Raw genomic sequence first — 22,517 nt, 5'->3', positions numbered from 1 at the left:
TGCAGTGGAATTGGGCTGATTCCTCCACCCGGAGCAGAGAAATCACCACTGTCCCATTTGGGAATCCTCGCTGTATCTCGGAAACTACACGGTGTCGAGGTGTCCTGATCGTCGCATTCGAACCTGCCAGCGAAGTGGACTGTACTGGCGAAGTTTGGGTCTGCCTGAATCGGGGACCAGTGAGTAGTCCTTACCCCAACCGGTGGCCCCTAGCACAGGAGCCCATTTTTACGCATGAAGTGGCCCCTGAGGGCCCCTTTCCTTTCCACAGCTATTACGAAATAGCGACTCCATCCCGCACTCTCAAACTGCCTCTACCCTCAAGTGGAGCTCCTGCTTGAATAGTGGGAACCTGTTCTTCATCGCCTTATCCACCTTCCTGAGCTGCTAGAGACCCTTGAAGAGACCCTATTTTGTCCATTGGCACAAACGCGTGCATGCACTATTGAGCATAAGGCTTCTCTCTTCGTAGGGTTTGGACTGCCTCTTAGTTAGGTGTATTCTTGATGTTGAACTGGGTCTAAAGATTACTTTCACTACCTGTTTTCCTCCCCATCTAGGTGGTCTACATATTTTGTGTTTATAACCCCTTATATCCCGTTGGTCTTGTATATATATTGTATGGATTGTGATGTATTGGTTTAATCTAGTGTTACCGTGATTCTTTGCTATGGTCTATGTTACAAAGGCCTTCTAATAAATGTGTCTATATTTTTAATATAACACCTGTCTGGAGTAATTTGTAAGTGTCCTTGCTCTGTGTGCTCATTGAGGTCTTTCAGGCACCCTCACCCCTCTTGAGACTTAGTCTTGACCGCCTGCCATAGCTACCCTGATTGGTCTGGCTTGTCCAGAGGTTACCCTGTTCTAAGAAACTAGGTTGGCCTTCTGAACCTCTGCCCCTCCAGGTCAGAGTTCAGAAATCCTTCTTAACAACCACTTACTGGAATCTGCCCTTATTGTGGCAACTAGACATACTGGAACCTAGCCGTACTTTGCCATATAGGCATAATGTTATGTGGCCCTAAATTTCTAACTGGAGATAAAGGGATCTGCCCTTACTATGCTGAGTGGGCATAAAAGAATGTGCACTTACTGTGGTAATTGTGCAAAATGGAATCTGGCACGGTTGTATTAACAGAGTTTTGGAATCTGCCCTTACTGTGCTAACTGGGCATACTGGAATCTAGTCTTACCGTGCTAACTGGGGCACACTGGAATATACCACTACTAGCCAAATGGGCATCTTGGAATCAATGTTTGACGTGCTAACTGCACCAGTGCAATCTGCCCTTTCTGTGGCAAATCTGTATAATACACGCGGTTGTTATTATGGCGAGTGGACGTCATAGAATGTCCTATTACTTCGCTAGCTATGCATAGAATGATCTGCCTTACTGCAATAACTAGACCATAGCAATCTAGAGAAGCGGACATATTAGAATCTGGGATTTATTGTCATATCTGGGCATCTAGTCTCTGGCCTTAATGTGCTAACTGGCAATACTTTAATACGGTTGTACCGTGCTAAGTGGGCATACCAGAATCTGGGTTTATTGTGCTGATTGAGCATAATAATGTCTAGCCTACCCTGTTATTTAAGCATGATTGCTCAGAGCTGGAGGCAATACAGGAGCTTATGAGCCGAGTGAAGCTAGGGTGCATATTGAGAGCCACAAGGTCATAGGTTCGTATAGTCCCCTACAGCCCTTGTGCAATAAGTCAATAGCACCAGACGTATTGGCTGCGTCTTTGCGGCAGGTATGAAAAAGGGAAAGAAAAAACATTACGGTTTGGCTGCAGAACAATGGACACTAGCTGGTCTGCAGACAATAGTCCCTTTTCTATTTCATAGGTCTGCTGGTGATGCAGAGGTTGAGGGGGCCACCCATTGTGGACACTGAGTGGGAGCAGGCACCGGCGAGGACAGGGGCATCAGGAAGTAAGAGGAGAGGCCAGGAGGGGTGCAGCAAAGAAAGGTTAGGTGAGGCAGGGCTGTGCTGGGGTATCGAGGGACAGGGCTGCAAATGGATTCCTGTAGGCCACCAGAAACACGGCCATACCAGCAAACAATGCTTGGAAGCTCTTGTTCATGATTGCCCACCGGGGTTCCACGTTCCGCTCTGGGCGCTAATTGAGCATGATGACATCTGGCACGGGTGCTCTAGTGGGCGCACAGGAATATGACCTTATTGTGTTAACTGGAAATTATGAGATGCGGCCTTGTAGGTTGCTACGGCATCATCTGGGTGTGCCGGCAAATATCACCCAAACCTATCGACTTGGTACACATTGATTCTTGTTCCTGTGATACTGGGTGGGAACTGTCAGGTGGTGTCACCCTAGAAGGTCCTTTGTTTGGTGTGTCCTGTTAGTGGAACACAGAGATTCCCGGTTCTTTTGGTTCCATTTTTTACCAAGTGTCTCCATGCTCTCTCGGGTATCACTCGGTTACGAGTGCAAAAATCCCGAATGCAAAAATGCCTCGTTTTTACCCCCCGATTTTCTCAGCAATTATATGTGGGGGGTGGGTAACGGTAATTCATTATGTAAGGGGGCATGGAGGGGAGGTGGTGCTCCCCCGCATATAATTGATCAAATCAAATGAAAAAGGAATCGGCATTTTTGCAGTCGGAATATTTTCCTCGCAGTAATCACATCGATCCTGCTCTGGAGGACACATTGATAGGAAAGAAAACCTACTTTTGTAGAGCCAGGATTCCCCATTCAGTCAGGGGATAAACCGCTATCCTCTGCTACCTCTACACAGTGGCGTAACACAAAATGTGGGGTCCCCCCTGTGAGACATGCTGAGGGGGGCCCCCACAACTCGGCAACAAATCACGGTCGTGCCACACTCTGGGCCAGCTTAGATTATCACGCTTGCACAATACGCATGAACGTGCTGTTGAAGGGGTATGCCGCACACTGTACTAGGAGAAAGATATAAATATGTGTTTAATGCAATATACAGCACACTTTCTGAGAGAAATTGGCTAAAAAGCCAGAGTGTTTGCAATTGTTTTGTAGGGTAACACCAATCCAATACATGCAAGTCACCAACAGTGCACAGGAACATTAATGGGTTTCTATTAAAAATGCCATGGCACAATGAAAACATGTCCAACTGGCTGCACAATGTAGACCAGTGTAGACACGTAATAATATTACAGTAAAGCATGCTAGGTCACATTTAGACGTACCTCCTAGACTAGTTGCACCAAAATGCCAGTCGAAGCAATAACACCCATCAAGAAGAGAGCACACATTGTAGCCCGGGTCTCTGTGGCCTCTAACAACACGGCCAAACTCTTTAAAATCTGCACAGAACTGGTCAATCCTGTTGTAGGTCTCCACCTCTCCTGTTCCCTCCCAGGCCCTCTGTATGGCTCTGGCCTCTCACTTCTCCGCAAAAACTCAGGTCATCCTGTCCACTATATCCTCTTGCTCTCCCTCTTCCTCTTTCGGCCCCCCTTTGGCCATCACTACCTCTCCTCCTCCTTTCTCCTCTTTCTCTCTGACAACACCTAACAAGGTTTCCGGACAAGTCTGATCCATGAAAGTGTCATCCAAACAGATGCTCCCCTGCTCCTCCAGAACCATCAAGGACCGTATTGACACCCTCGCTGCAGCCTTGGCCGATTTCTGTAATCACTCTTTCACCACTGGAACATTCCCCTCTCCGCTTAAGCACTCCCTTGTGCACCCACTCTTCAAGAAGCTGTCTGCCGATCCTACCTGTCCGGCAAACTATCGTCCAATCTCCATCACCCCTTTCCTGGGCAATCTCTTGGAAAAAAGCTGGCCATCTCCCCGCTTACTCTCCACATTCAATCTGTTGATGGTCTCCATGACCATCAGTCTGGCTTCAGATCCGCCAGAGGCACGGAAACTGGTCTCCTGAACACCCGTGAAGATCTGCTCTCTAAACTTGATTCCAGCATTCCTTCTGTCCTAATCCTCCTTGATCTTTCCTCTACTTTCGACACAGTCACCCACGCCATCCTGGTCAAACGACTACGTGAGAATCTGGGCATCATGATCAGGCCTTGGAGTGGCTGACCTCCTTCCTTTTGGACTGCCCCTTCCAGGTCCAACTTGTTCCCTTTCTGTCCGCCACCTCTCTCTCTAGCTATGGCAATCCCCAGGGCTCTATCCTCGCACCCTGATTTTTCAACCTCTAATTGGCCCCTTTAGCCCACCTGATCTCTACCTTCTCCTCTAACTTTCAGTGTTATGCGGATGGCAGTCAGCTTTCCTTCAGGCTCCTCTCATCTCTCGCTCATTCCTGACTGTCTATCTGTGATTCAGGATTGATGTGCCTCCAACGATCTCTACCTTAATGCCATTAGTATTGAGATCCTTCTCATTGGGACTCCTGCCCCTGCTTTTTCTCTCTGACTCTGGCCGCCCACCTTTGGACCCTCTTTGTTCGCCTTCCTGCGAGGCAAAAAGGGTTTTGTGTCATCTTCTACTTTACTCACCCTTTCTCTCCTCGCATCTCGTACGTCGCCAAGAAGTCCCACTACCTACCAGCTGCTCCCCCTCAAAGTGACTCTTCCCTTTCTCACTTTCCCCCAGAAGCTCACTGTCTCCAGAGCTCTGTTTCTCTCTAGGCTGGACTACGGCAACAGCCTCTTTCTTAAGCTGTCTTCCTCTACTCTCCGCCCTCTGCAACTAATCCAGAACAGGACTGCAAGCTCAGAGATCATATCTCTCCGGCCCTGGAATCTCTCCACTGGCTCCCAGTGGTTGCAAGAATCAAGTTCAAGACCCTTTGCATTGTCCGCAAGGCTTTCTGGGGACGGGCCCACACTACATCCAATGCTCTCTTCCAAAATACCTTCTTTCTCGAGCCCTTCCCCCAGCTACCGCAAACTCTCTAAGGGCTAGGCGCTTCTCCAGGCAGAGAGTGGGGGGTAGATCTCTCTCTTCTGCAGATGCCTCCATAAGGAATGGCCACCCTGCCTCTCTCAAACTTTAGTGGACCACCTGATGTTCCGGAAGCAGCTCAAAACTGTCTTCTTCTCCTCTGCTTTCGCTCTCTCCCTCCCCTGATGTCCTACTTGACCTACCTGTCTACTGTACTGACTGGTTGCTTGGCTACCCTCAGAGTCTCACTGAGTCCATGCTCTTTCTTGATCAGTCACCCTTGAACTGCCTCCGGCCTACCACGCACTTAGGGGATGTAACTGAAACCCTACAGTCCCTTGTTCTCCTTTCACTACCCAGAGCCGCACTGCCCTGGCTGCACTAACTCAGAGCATTACTGTTCTGTATTCCCCTCCCTTCTAACTAGCACCCCCCCTTTCTCCTTGCATTTCTCGTTCTCGCACTTGCACGATCTGAATGACACAAGGCCCAGTAAAATCGTTTGTCTTATACTCCTTCTATCTTCCCTCCCTTGCTTGTCACGCCTAGAAACACTTGTGTACAGGCGTGTTATAATAGACATATCATATCATTTTATCACAGATGTCCAAAATAATATACAATGTCGCAGTAAGAAACTGCTAGACTGGCAGCACCCAAATGCCAGTCTAGCCTGTTAATTACACTTAGCAGGACTGCTTTATCAGAAATGCGCAGTTAAATAAAACATTCATACCAAACTGAGGAATAACTAGGCTGGCTGCACCAAAATGCCTCTCTAGCCACTAATACCACATATCATGCCTGCTTAGCCTAGACATAGAAAACCATTATGATTTAACGCACAAACCCGCCCCCACACATCCCCTCTCCCTCCCATGCCCTACCCAACCTCCAAAATCAGCTACTTGGCCCAGAATTACCTTCACGTCCCTCTTCCTTGTCCCAGAGCTTACGTTTGAGGCTTCTTGCCTCACAGGTAAGTACTGGGATGAGGAAGAGTGGGATTAGGAGTAATGAACATACAGGTAGCTAAGTCAGGCAATAACTCCATGTACCTCTACCTCATCCCAGTATTTGTGTATGAAGCATAGGGCCTCATACACAAGTACTGCCTCATACACAAGTACAGGGACAAGGAAGAATAGGGCTAGGAGTAATGATGATTACCAATACGTAATCAAGGCATTAACTGTTAGGGAGAATTCTCTTCGAAGGCTAATTTCCCTTACCTATAGAGTCCCCCAGCAGCTTTGTTGGATTTGCGGATTTTATTTTTTTCTCCTGCTAATAGTGAGACTCTTTTTTCCCACTCTTAGGCATTTGCTGATGTGTGTTTTAGGCTATTTTTTGTGCTCATGGACTATGGGGGCTTTCTCACCCTCATAGATATCATCTTTTTACATGTGTGTTACACAGCACCCTCAGTGCAGTAACACAGGGGTGTTACAGTGACCCCCACACATAGACTCCATACCCTGGGACTGACTACTGTCTCCCAGGACATGTAAAGTCCCCATTGACTTTACTAGTCAATAATTATTAACAAAACCAGTACAACCCATCTTACGATGGAAGTACAGGAAAGGGTTAATAGTTTTTCCCTAGTGTTCATTTTCGAGAGGGTACTGTCCAGTCCCTCTCTCCAAAGTTTCTGGCTGGTGGCAGTGGTTACTACCATAAATATTCGACTGCGAATATTTTCCTATGGGATTTTCCCATTGTTTGAGGCTACCACTTTTACTGACAGCCTCTAACAAACCACTGGTCTATTTTATTATTCATTTTACTCCGGTAGGTTTTTATTGCCAGATCTTTGATATTATTTATTTCTCGTGTATGTCTCTGAAATCCTAACCCAGGTCGGGGATCCTTTGTTCGTCCTTTTGGCGGGCTTCTGCACAGAAGCCCTCCTTTCAGCGCCACTGAGTTTGGAGTAGACAGGATGTGTCGGAGGGGGAATAGGCACCCTGGACACCCAAATCGCACTCTGCCCTGATAGGCAGGGGGGGTATCCCACCAGGATAGCCACCCCACTGTGTGAGTGACAGCTAGGCTGAATGAATGGGGGGTTTTCTGCATAAAATCAGGACTCTGAGGACTGGAGAGCAAGACGTCACTACTGGAACTAAGAAACCCAAAGAGGAGAGAAGCTGAAGACATCCGCAACGACTGAACCAACGGTGAAGCCCTGCTGCAGATCCTCACCACTTTTCTCCAACGACTCGAGAAGATCTTCACCTGCAAGAGTCTTCTTCCCTTGAGCTGGTGAGGCCAACCAGTTTACCAATCACCTTCCAGGACCTGCCTTGGTCGAATCGCCAGTGCCCTGCACTCAGAGACCGGATAGCCAGGCACCCGTCCACCACGACCACGATTTAAAGGAGCGTACCTTTTATTTTCGTTTTGGCAGCACTGTGGCTGACTTCATCCCTGGGCAGTTCAATGACTCGAACTTTCCTCCACGACGAGAGCCTCTCTTCCTCTGCTGGATATCCCGAACTGCAGGAACTGCCAGGAACTACTGCCACCGCAGGAGCCTCTTCCACTTTAAAGGTACATTGTTCCGCCAGGCCTCCCGTTTCGTTGGGTACCGCTAAAGGTGTTTTAAATCCTTTACTTACCTGCAGGGTTGGTCGCCCCTATCATCTAACATTGTCTTTTACGTTGTGCAACCGCCTTTTCAAATCGTTAAACAAAGACTTGACTGCACCTACTAGAACCGTTTGATCCTGGGCACTTTGCCTTGGACCACTGACTCTGGCACAGGCCTATTGACTCTGGCTAAATCTGTTACAACTGCCTTCTCTAGATTGCTTTTCATCAAGAAATGTGTTGGTGCACCTAAAACTCTTATAACCACCTTTTCCTTCCCTTTTTAAATATTGTGAAGTGCCATTTTGCTCGGTTTTCACCAAGTATTTCATATGCTAAAAGTACTGCTTTGCCTAACTTGTTCACAATCCACTTGGGAAGGGTTGCTGGTGTGTTTTGTTTAGAGTCTGAATCTATATAACTTTCCCTCACTTTTTGAGAAATTGTTAGAGTGCCATTTCTGCTTGGTTTACACTTTGCCGTTTTGCTCAGTTTTCACTCTTGCTCAAACTTGTCTACAATTTAAACAGGGAGTTGTGTATACTTTTCTTGACTGTTTTAACTTGCTGTAAGGATAGTGATTTGTGTGTTGAACTTTAAGAGTGTGGAAAATAAATATATATTCTTTTTGATACAAGGCTTTGGTCAGTGTTTCCTTGTTCCATGGTACTTTAGTCCTATTGTGTAAACCCTGAATACTGCTCATCTCCCTCTTGAGATAAGTCTGACTGCTCAGCCACAGCTACCAACTAAATCTGTGTGGTACAGACTGATACCAAAGGGGATTTATTCTGTATACCTGTGGTCCTAATCTTCTGTAGTGCTCCCTAAGGGAACTGCATAGGATTCTGCCTAACATTAACCACAAGTAGTGGCGTAACACCATTGAATTCACTGGGCTTCAGCACACCCCCCCCTGAAATTTTGGGCTATGTTGACTCAACCTGGCTGACCTACGGAGCCGTTGCCGGACAGAAAAGGACACAGATGTTAAACATCACCTGGGTTTCGCTGTTAACGAGGGCCCAGCAATTACTATTGTAAAGCATTCACTGTTAGTACCTGCATTCAAATGCTACATGTTTTAGGCAATTTAAATTGTGATGTGGATTTAGTACTTTCATGTTAGAGAAGTGATTGGAAGAGTAGAAAGGGAACAGGATACCGTTCATTCTCAAAGCAGTTCATAATTGGGTGCTTTCACACTTAAAGTAGAGAGTTAACTGCTTGTAACATTAAAGCTGCACAGGAATAGTCTCATTAAAATGCATAAAGAAGTTAGATGCCCCCACACAAATATGTTTGCCCCTCCATCCACCGCCCGTGAAGTTAGCGCCTCTCCCAACATTTGAAGGATCAGCCCCCAGAAATATAGGTTTTCTTGTGCCCCTGAACACAAGCACACACACCATTCACCATATACATGCACGCACACCCAGCCATCCATACATTTAAGTGTGCACTCTTTCACCATACAGGCACACCCAGGCAGCCATCCATACGTTTAAGTGTGCACCCTTTCACCATACACTCACACAGGCAACCACCTATACATTTAAGTGTGCACCCTTTCACCATGCAGGCACACAGAGGCAGCCACCTATACATTTAAGTGTGCACCCTTTCACCATGCAGGCACACCGAGGCAGCCACCCATACATTTAAGTGTGCACACACGCACACCCAGTCACCCATACATTTAAGTATGCAGCCTTTCACCATAGCGGCACACACACCCAGGCACACCCACATACATTAAATGTGCACCCTTTCACCATACACTCACACAGGCAGCCACCTACACATTTAAGTGTCCACCCTTTCAAAATACACTCACACACACACGTCATGGGGTTGAGGGAAGCCCTATTACTTCAAAAAGAAATTGTTTCTTTTTGAAATCACTCTGACTTCATAAAGAAATTATATCCGTTAAGGACCGAACCATAATTGAAATCATTTCTTTATGAAGGCAGAGTGACTTCAAAAATAAACTGTTTCTTTTTGAACTCATAGGGCTCCCCCACCCCATGACATGGAGGCCTCCAGCCTGGGGTCTTCCATGTCATGGGGTGGGGGGATCCCTGGACGTCACTCTGCCTTCATAAAGACATTATTTCTGTTACAGAAATAATATCTTTAGGAAGGCAGAGTGGTTTCAAAAAGAAATTTAAAAAAAAAGATTTTGAAAAAATATTTTATTTCATTTTCTTTTTCAAGTGGGGCCCCCTCCCAGGACATGTGCTAGGGCCCCCCTCCCTCCCACACCGCAGGTGCTGCGGGGGCCCATGTTCCGGCAGTGCCTCTACAGTGCTATGCTACTACTTAGAGGTGGGAAAACTGCATGGACCATTATCTTGCTGAATATGTTCACACTTAATATGTGGTGTCAATAGGAATTCTCGATTCTAAGTTGAAATACCGAATTTAAAATAACGAGGCTGAAAAGGCTGAGTTTTTTTGGGGTCAAATTTCGAAAAAATGACATTTTTTTTTGCACTATTTTAACACAAATGCAATGGGGAACCCCAGCATGTCCCCCACACATTCCCCTTCCTTATTTTATTCCCTTACCGCACCCTCCATTTATTTTTTGAAAACAAATCGAAAAATTATATTTTCAAAAACCAGCCGTTACAAGCATCGTTATTTTGTCCCTTGTTTTTATGGGGGATTGCCAGAATTCTCAGCCTTCCTATGACCATATTTCTCCATTTGGTGAAAGGCAGGCCTGATGCTCCAGAGTCCTCCTCTGACGCTTTGTCACTATGCTATACAATGATGGGCGGACTGATGTGATCAGTTTAAGGGGTTGAAAGTAGCTTTGAAGCACTCGTTTTTTGTAGAGGCACTTTATGATTGATCTACATACTGTTTTTGATGGTTTGGTTCATGTCTTTGTAACTTTATGCTTCTTGTTTACTATGTATTCTTGTTGTTGTGTTGTAAAGCGCGTTGGCGTAAAGCGCTATATAAACCTAATACATACAAATACAAATAAATAAACAATACAAACATACAAACAAACATGCTAGGTTGAGCACAGGAAAGCGTTGTTGTGAAGAAATGGTATTTATTTGAACACGTGTTATATCGACAGGTCCAAATGCTACAAAATATGTTATGTTCACTATTTTTCCCGTAGAAAGCGCAGGAAGGAAAGAGGTGACTGGTCCCCTTAGTCCCTTTTAGGGTTCACCAGCTATGTAAGTGTGGGGCGATGGAGGGGTGATGAAGTTGGGTGGCCCTGTGGGTTCAGTGGAATGGTTATGCCATGGGAGGGTGAGCTAATAATGAGTGGCTTGTGCTGTGTTTGCAGGGCTGGACTGGGAACTAAAAGAGGCCCTGGAAATAATTACTGGGACTGAAAGAGGCCCTGGAAATAAAGTTGAAAGTGGCCCTATATGACACATTTTCAGCAAGCCCAATGCTTTTCCTATGAGAAAATTTGGAAATACCACAGAAAAGAGGCCCAGGGTGCAGAGGCCCACCGGGAAATCTCCAGAGTTCCCTAAAGGCCAGTCCACCCCTGTGTGTTTGTCACGTGGGATTGAGATGGGAGATTAGACGACGATGAAGGAATTGTTTCACTTTCTGGGCAGTCAGAACCAAGTGTGAAACATTCCTCATGTTGCCACATGTTGTCGATGCCTGTCTATCAAATGGGGGTGCCTCTGCACGGTCCGTGTTTGGGGGTGCAAATGCCATAATGGTGTGCTTGAGAGACGCTGCCGCGCCGTAATTGCAGTCGACATTTTCATCGGCGGAAATACGGGCGGCACAGTGATCAAATAGATCCGCAAAATCAAGGCACAATTTCTTTTACAACCGGCATAAAAATGTCATGCAGGCGTAAAACGAAACTCATTGACAAGATGGAGAAGGAATGCTTGACAGAGTTCTTGTCTCCGCTCTGAGCCCCTCCTCCACCTTGCCACGGTATCAAAATGAAGCAGAGAGGTAAATCAAGGCGTAAAAGCATTACTCCTTGATTATACCCTGAGTTATCACTCCACCCTCCATTTAAAATGAGGCTGAGTGATCTATACACATCTGCACTTTTAGCAATTGACTGGCATAATCATGCCGAAAAGAAAAACAGAACTAAGCCCATGGGTCACGGTACCATCAGTTCATCGGACTGACTATTACGTGGGCAATGCACTCTGCCCTTTATTTCCTTGCCATCAATAAGAAAGGATTTCACTGCAAACACAGTTTAGTGGTCCTTTCAATACAGGGAATACCAAAAGACAGGTCTGCAACATTGAATTTCAGTGTTGTGGAGAAGGGTAAATGGTGTTGCATCTTATTTCATTTTTGCAAGGGTGCGATAAAGTCGCACTGCTTAGCCCTCCTTTAGGTCTTGAAGGGGGTTTGGGTAGCAGGGGTAGCGGGAGGAATAGATGGGGGTTCTTCAGCCTCGCCATGAGTCCCATGGCCATGGTGCCTATTAGGAATCAGCGCCGTGCAGCCTTTAGAGAAAATGTATGAGTCAAGAAAGTGTGTATTAGGAGGAACTCTGGATGAGGAATGATTAACCAGTGGAAATAACTGGGAACAACCTATCAGTAACATGATTAGACAATCATGGTAACCAGACATTCTATAAAATAACATGTGTGCCCAAGCAGTGATTGTCACTGATAGTGTTACTTCTCCGAATGCTCAGAGACGTCACAAAGGGGAGGTGGGGGAGGGGGAGGGATCTAAGAGCCTGCCGAAGGCTATACCTGAGCCACTGGGAAATACAGGCCTAGCCGAAAAGTCTAAGAGCCTGTTGCTGATGGCCATATCTCTGACACTGAAGACCACCAGGTTGGAAGAGTCCTGAAGAGCTCCCAGTACTGACCAGGGGACCAGAGCCCAGAAGGGTGACCCAACCTACTCCGCACTGATGAGCGTCCCCTTTTGTTTTGTTGTTGTGGGATTCCATGACACACCTTGACAAAAACACACAGACAGGATGGAAGACATTCTTGCCATTAGGAGTGGGTCTAAGGGCATTATATCTGAGCGGGAAGGAACCCTAAGGCAAGGGGAGACAATGGCTTGCCGGCAGGTAAAGCCAAGAAGTGAGTCAGGAGCCATATCCTGTGATGTCAAGAAGCGACCTGGAAGTATATCCCCAACATAGAATATTGAATTAATGAATAGTGGACGGGCTGGTGGTCCCTTACATAGACCCCGGCATGATTTCAAGTAATCACATCTCAATACCTTAAGTCTAGTTATCCTCCTAAGGCTTTAGTAGAAGCCACTAGGCCTTAAAGGTGTTCCCCCCTCTCATACTGATCCAGTTTCTAAATCTTGTCGAACAGTACTTTTCTGACTCGTGTGTTCGGTTGATCCTGTGCCACACAGGGCCACATAATAGCAAATGCATTGGTGTCTCCTCTCCATCTCATCAGCATCCTCACAATCTCACCAATGCGTAATTTCCTCCAGTTTACATTCAATAGGAACAACCTGAAACACTTGTGTACGAGCGCTATAGAAATAAAATATCAATATCAATATTCAAATACAATCTGGGCAATAATCGACTTGAACACTGACTTCTAACCCAACATAGTTAATTTTCAGGTCCTTCATTTGTCTTCAGTGGGATATAAATTCTTTCTGAGGTTTACCCAATTTTAATGTCTATCTACCTTCACAAACTTTAGAACATAACCCATTTTCAATAATCAATTTCCCATTCTGCTGGATTGACCGAGGCCTAGATCTGTTACCTCATTCCGCTCATGGTTCAGCCATGGAATGTTATTTTTATTATTGACATTGCAAACATATATGATAATCTGCTTTATAAACTCTTAGTATAAACGAGAATGGATGTCCAACAATACGAGGTTCAATTTGGAGGATAGCTAATACATTTTGCGTGCCAGTCGATATTGGCCAATATAGGCTGGCATTGAATGAGGTATCCCCAAAATATTCCCTAGAAAGGTTTTTTTTCCTGTGACAGACCAGTGTCTGATAATCCTGTTACCTCAGCCCCACAACAGGGAAATGCATATAATCTTCCCATTAAGCATCTGGCATATAACATGACCCCCAAACGCAAAGAACATCTGAATATGCCCATTGATGCTTGTGCCATACACCCATCTTGTGTGGCAATCCGACCAGCCCATTTCTGAAATTTAGTGCATTTCAGCCGGAGGTACACACATGTGTTAGCCACCTTAATGTCGTTCTTCCTAGTGTCCATTATGTTTCGGAGTCTAAGCGCAGCCCCTTCTGTCATCGCATTGCCTATGGCTCCATTTACCTTTAGTGTGCATTCAGGACAGCACCATCCTCAGAAGCAAGGAGAGGATTATCCCTCCCTCGTATGCTTGGAGTATTGCACCTAGCCTTTAGGAGAGTGGATCCCAGACAGTTAACATAACCGGTACATGGAAGGGGGCATCCCATACCCCAATCTAACCACAATTTAACCCTTCAATGGCATTCAACACTCTTTATTTAACCCAACCTGAAGGACTACCTCACTTTCCCAATGTAGTTGGTGTAAGGTACCATGTATAGCTGTGGCCATGCTATTTGGTGCAGGATCTTTGTAAGCTCGGCTGGATGCATTCAAAAGCAGCGCTTGAGTCCATCAAATCAAGGAAAAGTGACTCTTTCTGAATTTAACATGTTTAGCTGTGAATTCATAAAAATTGAGACTCTGTTGGACAGTGTTGTGTACTCACCTGCAGCCATACTGGAGGTCTGATACAAGGTTATTATGATATGATATGATATATGATAGTTTATTTATATAGCGCCCATACACAATATGTTTCAAAGCGCTTCAAGCCAAGGGAGGGAACAAGGGAAAATACAACGACATTCTTACAGGCCCAGAACAATAAGGATGTGAAATTAACTATCGTACTCGGCCTGACAACATTTCAGATAGTGCAAGAGCTAAAACATAGATAAGGATGGGAGGGGGAGAGTGGGAAGGAAATGGAAACAGACACGCGAATATCGCGCTAGGCCTGATGACATTTCTGGTAGAGCCGGAGAAAAACAAAAGGTGAGGGAAAGGGGTGCAGAAAGGGAGGGGAGGAACAAAACAAGCGACTTTCGTACTAGACCTGAAAACGTTTCAGATAGTGCTGAAGGGAGTGAGGGTGGACAGTAAGGGGATGGGGGAGCGACAGACGAGGTTGCTATCATACTAGGTCCAGGGACAATTCTGATAGAGTCAGTGCATAGAAGAAAGTAAGGGAAGGAGATAGGAAAAGGGAGACGTGCGGGGAGGAGAGAACAGAGAGTAAGCAGTCAAGAAGAGTGGAGTAGCAAGAGGGGAGAGCGAATACAATTGCAGAAGTCAGTAGTAACACACTTACACCTGCTCCCCAGCTGCAAAGGAAAAGAGGCTGGAGGACTCCTTAAGTAGGGAAAAGAGCGGCAACCAGGAAGGCACCAGGTGGGTGGGGCTTAGGCCAGGTGACCTAGAACCACTTACACCTGCTCCCCAGCTGCCCTTACACCTGCTCCACAGCTGCATCTCTTATCACACGCTCATTCCAGAACTCTATCCTGTAGAACTCTGCCCAGGATTTTAGTTGATGTTGCAAAAAGGGAGCATGTATTATAACCCACTGGATCACTTCTATCACCTTTTTATTGATAGGAATCACAACCGGAGCCCCCTATATGCTGGGGCTCAGGTTCCACTCCTGAGTGCTGCTTTAAAGATGCTTACCATTAATGGGTCCCTTAAGTCACTATTTACCTTAAAAGTGTCAATAGGAATCCCATCAGGGCCAGGCATTTTATTGTTTTAAATATCTAAAGCAGGGCTTAAATCAACCAATGTTTCCTGGGTCTGCTTCTTATTAGTTGACCCCCACCCCCCCACCCGCCACTCACCCTGTCGGTTATAGATGTCAGTCAATAAAATATCTTATAACCAGAAATAAGGTTGGAGTTCTCCCCGATCATTAATAGCTGTGCATGCAACTGATTTCCACAACAAGTTTGTATCTTTCCTGTACACTGCCTCCTGCGTCTCACAGCATCTTTTCAATCGGAGGCAATTTCTCACATCTCCCCGTTATGGTTTTTGTGGCTGCAATAATTGCTGACTATTGGGGCCCTCTTTTTCTCCAGAGTTCAACAGTCCCCTTGCGACATGTGTCAACTCAACCTTTAGTAGATTTCAAATGCCTGCAGCTCGTGTGGCGCTTTTCCGAATGGTTATTCATCCGAGGCCATAGTTGCAAGTGGATATCAGTCTGGTCGTGTTTCACAATCCTGCCATGTGTTATCGTAGCCATTACTATAGACTACCTCAGCATTCAACACATATGTGCTACTTCTTCAAAATAAGTAATTACTGTGAAGGTATTAGGTTGGAAATTGTGGTGATTACTGATAATACAATCAGCGCAATTTACAACCCAATAGCTTCCACAGTTACATTTACATTCTTAAATTAGGCAGGAAGGTTGAGTGGGTTGCAGGCGTGTATTGCACTAAGCTATTTAAGCTTAGTGCCAGTGATGCTGTGTTTGCTGCATTCTCTTTTAGTCTGTTTACAATTAATCATGTTCAGGTTACCACGTGCTTTAATATGGCACGCAATGAAGTAGAAGACAGGAGTCATGGTCCCTTCCCACTGTTCGAGCTACTGATTGATTCTTTCATTTCATCAGTCATCTGTCTGGCAGATCTTAGACTCCATAGCAACATGTCTACACAATCATATGTTGTTTGCCTGGATCATAATCTTCCAAAATGGTATTCAACCCTGTTCCGCCTCAAGAGTTTGCCCCTATTATCAGTTTGCCCTCCATGAAAATTCTGGTGCTCAAAGCCATACGTTCTATCTTTCGGGTACTAAACTGACTCTCAAATCCTCTCCCATCCCTTGAGGAGACAACAACATAATTTCTTAAACTGCAAAAATAGCATTTGCAATTTCCAATTTTACATGGTCTCCTGCCTGCAGGTTATGGCTACGCAAATTAACAAGAACCAAATTGGCGAGAATATATCTGTCAAAGAAAGAATTTGTATTTATGCCGCCCTGCACAGGAGGGCCTTGATATCATAAACGGGGGAGGTAGTGATCCAAATTGCCAAGACCCCCTAGTTGTGGCCCCTGATCAATGAAGCGGCAGATGCATGCCACTGCCCAGAACATCTGCAATCAAATGATATTGCTGCTCTTCAAAGCTCAACACAATTCCCATAACATCTTATGTTCTCTTTGCCTCAATGGTCAAAACGTGTCCCACTAATACCAGACGCCCAAGTGTAAGGACTACGAAATGGGGAGGTTTTCTTTTTCTGGATTCTACCCACTGAGTTCTTCAAACCATTAAGAGAATTGATTTTCCTACAAACTCCCAGCCCTGTGTTGACATGAATCATTCTAAAACCTTATTCCACAGTGAGTCGGTTTCCTCTGGTTCCGGGACTTAGCTCTGACATCCATCTTGTATTTGAAACAGAACCTGACGCAAATAGAAATGACAGAAGACTGCCTCCCCACAATCCAAAAGTGGATGGCATTTAACAAACTTTGCTTCAATGTTGAGAAAACGCCCATAGTAAGCAGAGATCCTCCCCCACTTGAACATACACTCACATTGGCCTGAATTGCTGGGTCCCACCCTGACCCCAGTTAAAACTGCTAAGAACTTTGAAATTCTACTTAAGGCGTTAACTGCAGATCCTTAACATTATTCTCCTAGTCCTCACTATGGACCACACAGTGGAATTAGTTCAATCTCTAGTCTCAAGAAAACAAGACTATTTTAACACCATGGGGGTCATTACAACCCAGGCGCTAATTGTGCCAACTTTACCACCATGGTGTAAACTACGTTTACACCATGGTGGATGGCGGATTTACCGCCCCATTCCAAGGTGAGTGGGGCAGTAAATCCCCATTTCCCATTTTCCCTTCCCCATTCCCATTTTTGCCCCATAGGGCATAATGGGAGTGGGGAAGGCGCTAATTACGCCACCGTAAATTACGGTGGCGTAATTAGCATCATGGCAGGTTAGCGCCATGGATTTTAACGGCTGCTAAAAGCAGCCGTTAAAATCAGAATAGGCGTTAAGGGTTAACGACGGCGTTAACCCTTAACGCCTGGGTCGTAATGAGGCCCCATGTATTTGTGCCTCCCGTAACTCCTCCTAAAACAAATGCGAATGCTACAGAACAAAGCCGCTGCTCTCCTATTCAGCCTCAGCAAATTCAACCATTTCTCATCAATGTTAAAGGCCCTGAAATAGATCCCAAATGAAAAGCGAATTAGCCCCGAATCAAAAGGCTTTACCCACAAGAGCCTCCGGAAACCAGCCATCAGTACATCTACAATCAGGTTAAATGGTACATCCCAACCAGAAGCCTGAGAGCCTCCATGACACAGAAACCTGCAACACCGAACTGGAAAAAAGAAAGGCTTAATCATCGATCCCTGCTATGCGAGAGACCATATCTTTGGAAGATCTCTCCTGGGATAAGGCTCAATCAAAATTGTGAGCAGTTCAAGAATACCTAAAGAAATAGCTTTTCAACGACACACAATATGAAAATTAGGGATTACTCCCTGGTCACTGCCAGTGAGCACTGCAGGCATCCAGGAAAGGGACTCATAAAATCCCTAATGAACGGAGACCACTCTTTAATGTCTTGTACTTAATATATCCATGCATCCTTATTTTTATATGCAATGCTTTCTGATCATGTTTCTTGTACCAAGCTTGCAATTTTATTGTTCTTACTAGCAGAAGTACCTGTTCTCCAAATGGGTTCTGTAGTCAGACATGATAACACTTATCCTGTGGGTCACTGTTCAGATTCGCTTATCGCTTGATGTGCTTTCCACCCTGAGGTAAACTGCACTGAGAATGGGTGTTTGTGGCTGGCTGACATGCCCTGTAGCAGACGTTAGGGGGAGGCGAGAATTGGTGTGCTACTGCATACTGGGACCTTCTGTGTTCTCTCCCCACTTGTCGCCTCACTTTGGTGTGGTGCAGATCATTGCGATGAATTGTGGTGCAAATATCTTGGAAACCGTGCATCCTAGGGTATGGATCTCGAGTTTTGTTCCTCGTGTCAGGAACGGTCCTGACATGACCACATTGATATTTCGCCGATTTCAGGCAACCGTGTCATGTGAAGGTGCTGAAATCCAGGGAAAGGGGTGGGGTGTCCAAATGCCATGTAGATAGTAATGTCAGGAGGGTCCTAACAGGTAACTATGCACAATGTGTTGCAGAGTGGTGAAAATGTGTGGAATTGTATAAGGAACAACGCTTCACCAAGCCACACACCCACAAACAAATTTGGGCTTGTGCTGGAATCCGAGGAACAGTGTGGGGTGTCCAAATGTCATGCAGCCAGTAATGTCCGTGGTGTCCTAACAGGTAACTATGCAACATTTGGTGCATTTGGTGAAACGGTGTGGAATTGAATATGGAACAACGCTTTGACACAAATCCTGCCACAAACAAACACATTTTGACTTTTAGATAGATAGATAGATAGATAGATAGATAGATAGATAGATAGATAGATAGATAGATAGATATAAGCGCCCTGGAGCGACTAACCTTGCACATGGCGCGATGCACAAATACCAACAAATAAATAAACTCATGTTAAAATGACTGTAAAATGTCTGGCTAGCAGGGGCAAGGCACTATCCGTGTAGGATCCAATATTTAGCATTTTCAAAGGGCCATGGTTAACGAATGCAGTATGATTTTTCACTTTGAATGGGGGAGGAGGCATTGCCTTTACTGATGGAAAAGGAGTATTTCCTCTGCCCACTTAAAGTTGGCTTAGGCTCTAGAGTATGGTTTTTCACTTTGAAATGGGGGGCAGAGGAATATGCCTTTGTCAATTACACTGTATTTAATCATCCAAACTGGTCTAGGAATTGACATTTTGGCTGTTTGTACACTACAGATCTGATTTACAACGCAATTTTCCAATAGGATTGCCCCATTGTAAAAAGGCTTTTGTAAATTAGACCCTGCGTCTTTTTGTCTCTTTCAGTGAAGATGTGCAGCCCTTTAACTATTCTGACATAGCCCGCTACCGTGACTTTGGAAATCTGTGTCTCATCTGCGCGTTGGGGAGATACTGCTCAATGCTTCAGCACCCGCTCATTGTTGGCCATTCACTCCACTAGGGAGACTATGGGTGAATAAGTATGTCGCTAAGGCCTGATGCAGGGTGAGCCCAAGCAGAACTGCCTCTTGCATGGCAAAGTCCTCTCAGAGGTTAGTATCCCTCATATACCTTCCTCCTTCAACTTCCCAAGATGACTTTCCTATTCACTGATGGTCAGTGTTCCCTGTTTGCTTCTTTGCTCTTGGAGAGGGCCCCCCCTAGGCTGACCTTTATTATTGCCCTGTCTCGTTGCCTCCATTACTATAGGCTTTATGATTGTATCGTGTTTTTAATAGTCTTTCTCCCCTTCATAATTAGCACATTTCGAGTGTCATGAAGGAATACTGAGTCTGGTATGGAACATCTTATGCATTAAAGTCCACAGTGGGATGATGGATGGAGACACCATCACAGGGGGAACTTGTTGGTGTCAATCTTGATTGATGCCTCTTAAAGCATTCCCTGTCAATCTTATATTTCCTTCTATAACCCCTCGCACCCGTTCTAGATATTGAGCGATCACAGCACGTAAGGAGATGGCGGGGCTTGCATCTCTTTACCTATGCAGCAGAGAGCGTAAGAGGAGAACATAGACAGGGAAGGTGTGGGGGGATGGGTGACAGTAGACCTGGATTCTTTGCTTTAAATGTCTTTATATCATGTTTACATTGCAACACAAAATACTGAACAGTGTTGATGGACAATGCGCTTGTCGCTCTCTATATAACTGCACAATTACAGAAAGTGAAAAACAGTTGATGAACTCGAATTCGCCCCTTCCTCTCTTTAACCATGTCAGCCTTGAGTAGACAATCACGCCCAGCCTCGACGGAGCATAAACTCGGGCTGCTCCTGTATAGCCATGTCTTCCGCGCAGTGACGGAGGCACAATATATATTGGTGCTTCCTTGCCTTAGGTGGCCATGTAGTTGAAGAACCCGTGTGATGGCTCGTTAACTGCCTTATACAACGTAGAGAAGGCCTCGCCATCAACCCTTCCTTCTCCACATCACTGTAGTATAAAAGCAGCTCATTGCATCATCCTGCCTCCTCTGCACATCACATGCAGTACAGGGGAGGCACGATGCGCCATAACAACCTGAACCTGTGTTCTTTCACTGTATCCAGCATCTGGCGCCTTGAAACACTGTGTATAGGCGCGTTACAAATGTCATTTCATATCATATCATACCCTTCGTGTGCACTGCCCCAGCTCCTGTGCGCAGTGAAGAACGGGATTTTAGGAAACAAGCCCCCCTTCCTGCGAGTCAATATTTTCCATCAGGCACTAGATGATAAATTCGGTGGGAAACTCCCCACCCCTTTTCCTTCTCGCCATATTATAGCATGCATTTGAAATTTCACCTCCAGTTCTAAGTGAAACCAGCAAGGCATTGTGGGTATGCAAATTAGTTCAAATGCGAGACTTTTCCCATAGGATACGTTGAGGGTTAGAGAGGGTACCATGCAGTGGAGAAGAGAGATTCACCACCTCAATCTTTGTCACCAAGTTAAATAGTGCTGTAGGGTTCATATGTGGTGTTGTCTCCCTTAGTGCCACGTTATAACGCGCACAGAAGGGCAGGCCTGCGTCACACAGTTCATGCACTGTTACACAGTGTCGGGCAGGCATCCGGGGTCACGAACCCTGCCTTTGAAATCCTGCCATGCTTCCCGCCATGACAAAACCCTCACGGGATCAATAGACCAGGACCTCCCCTGCCTCTGGTGTGTTGAGAAACAGCCTGCCGAGAACAACCGGCGAGACCTTTCTCTCTCAAACACGCGGGAGTGAAAGCCCAGGCTGGGGTGGGGGGGGGGGGGGGGGTACGGTGAGGGTGGCAGCAGTCTTTGGAACATGCAACTGATCAAACGCGCTGCTGTAGCGCTGCAAACGAACCAGCCAGGACACGCGACAAACACAATAAAGCATGCAGCACATACCTGCACTGTGCCTAGCATGGCGAGCAGCAGCCGGGGATATGAGCTGGACTGTTCAGAGCAGCGCTTGCCTGACAGAGCTTTAACCCCCTGGCGCGCTGCACCAGAAAAACGAGTTCCCTCCCGGCTGCTCTGTGCATCCGAGGACGCCTAATATTGACACAGTCTAACACAAGCTCCTGGCACTTTTCTAGAATATATCTGAGTGACACCAAATAGTCTGCCTAGATATGAGACAGTATCATACATGCAGAGGGCAGGGGAGCAGGAACACCTGGCGGCCAGGCACCTGGCACACCTGGCTAATATTTACTCCTGCTGTGCCTGCCATCAGCTGATATAAAGAATTAAGCTATTGTCCGAATGCAAATAGGAGGCTTGGCAGCAACTCCGGAATCAGGAAGTGTGTAGAGAGTTCCTGTTCCCGGGAATTGTTATATGGTGGTCGTGAAGAGACTTATGCAAGAGTTTTGGTGTGGGCATCTGCGTATGCCTTGGCTTTACACCTGGTGGCAGTGAGAAAGAAACGTGCACGTGGAAAAAGGGGACAGAACAATACACGGAAGTGCATTCATCTGTATGAGGTAACCTGGTGTTTATCACCACAACTTTCCCAGCCGCAGGCTTTCCTTTTATAACTCAGCGGTATCAGGTGCGCATGTCCTTTTTTTGTCCTTTTTTTCCAATTGAAGTTAAGCAAAACTACAACTTCCACAATGCATTAGTGTTTCTTATAGCAGCCAAGGGTGGACTGGGAATCAAAAGAGGCACTGGAAATAATTACTGGGAACCCGAAAAAGGCCCTGGAAATAGTTTTCAAAGAGGCCCTACATTGCACATTTTCAGCAAGCCCAAAGCTTTTCCTACGAGAAAATTTGGAAATACCACACAAAAGAGGCCCAGGATTCAGAGGCCTACCGGGAAAATCTCGCAAGTTCCCTATAGGCCAGTCCACCCCAGAGAAGCT

General features: G+C 45.9%; 1 protein-coding gene across 1 annotated transcript in view; it reads right to left on the bottom strand.

The window, feature by feature from the left end:
* LOC138503958 (synaptotagmin-A-like) overlaps positions 1 to 21,660 on the bottom strand; it is a 436,750-nt gene extending 415,090 nt beyond the window's left edge. The window contains exon 1 of the mRNA XM_069624092.1: positions 21,554 to 21,660. The gene's annotated coding sequence lies outside the window, so the exon portion shown is untranslated. The remainder of the gene's footprint in view (positions 1 to 21,553) is intronic.
* Between the last annotated feature and the right edge of the window lie 857 nt (positions 21,661 to 22,517).

This window comes from Ambystoma mexicanum, chromosome 11 (genome assembly GCF_040938575.1).
Source record: "Ambystoma mexicanum isolate Mex_15411 chromosome 11, UKY_AmexF1_1, whole genome shotgun sequence".
NCBI lineage: Eukaryota > Metazoa > Chordata > Amphibia > Caudata > Ambystomatidae > Ambystoma > Ambystoma mexicanum.
The sequence above is the reverse complement of the archived record's forward strand: the minus strand, read 5'-3'. Positions and strand labels throughout refer to the sequence as shown.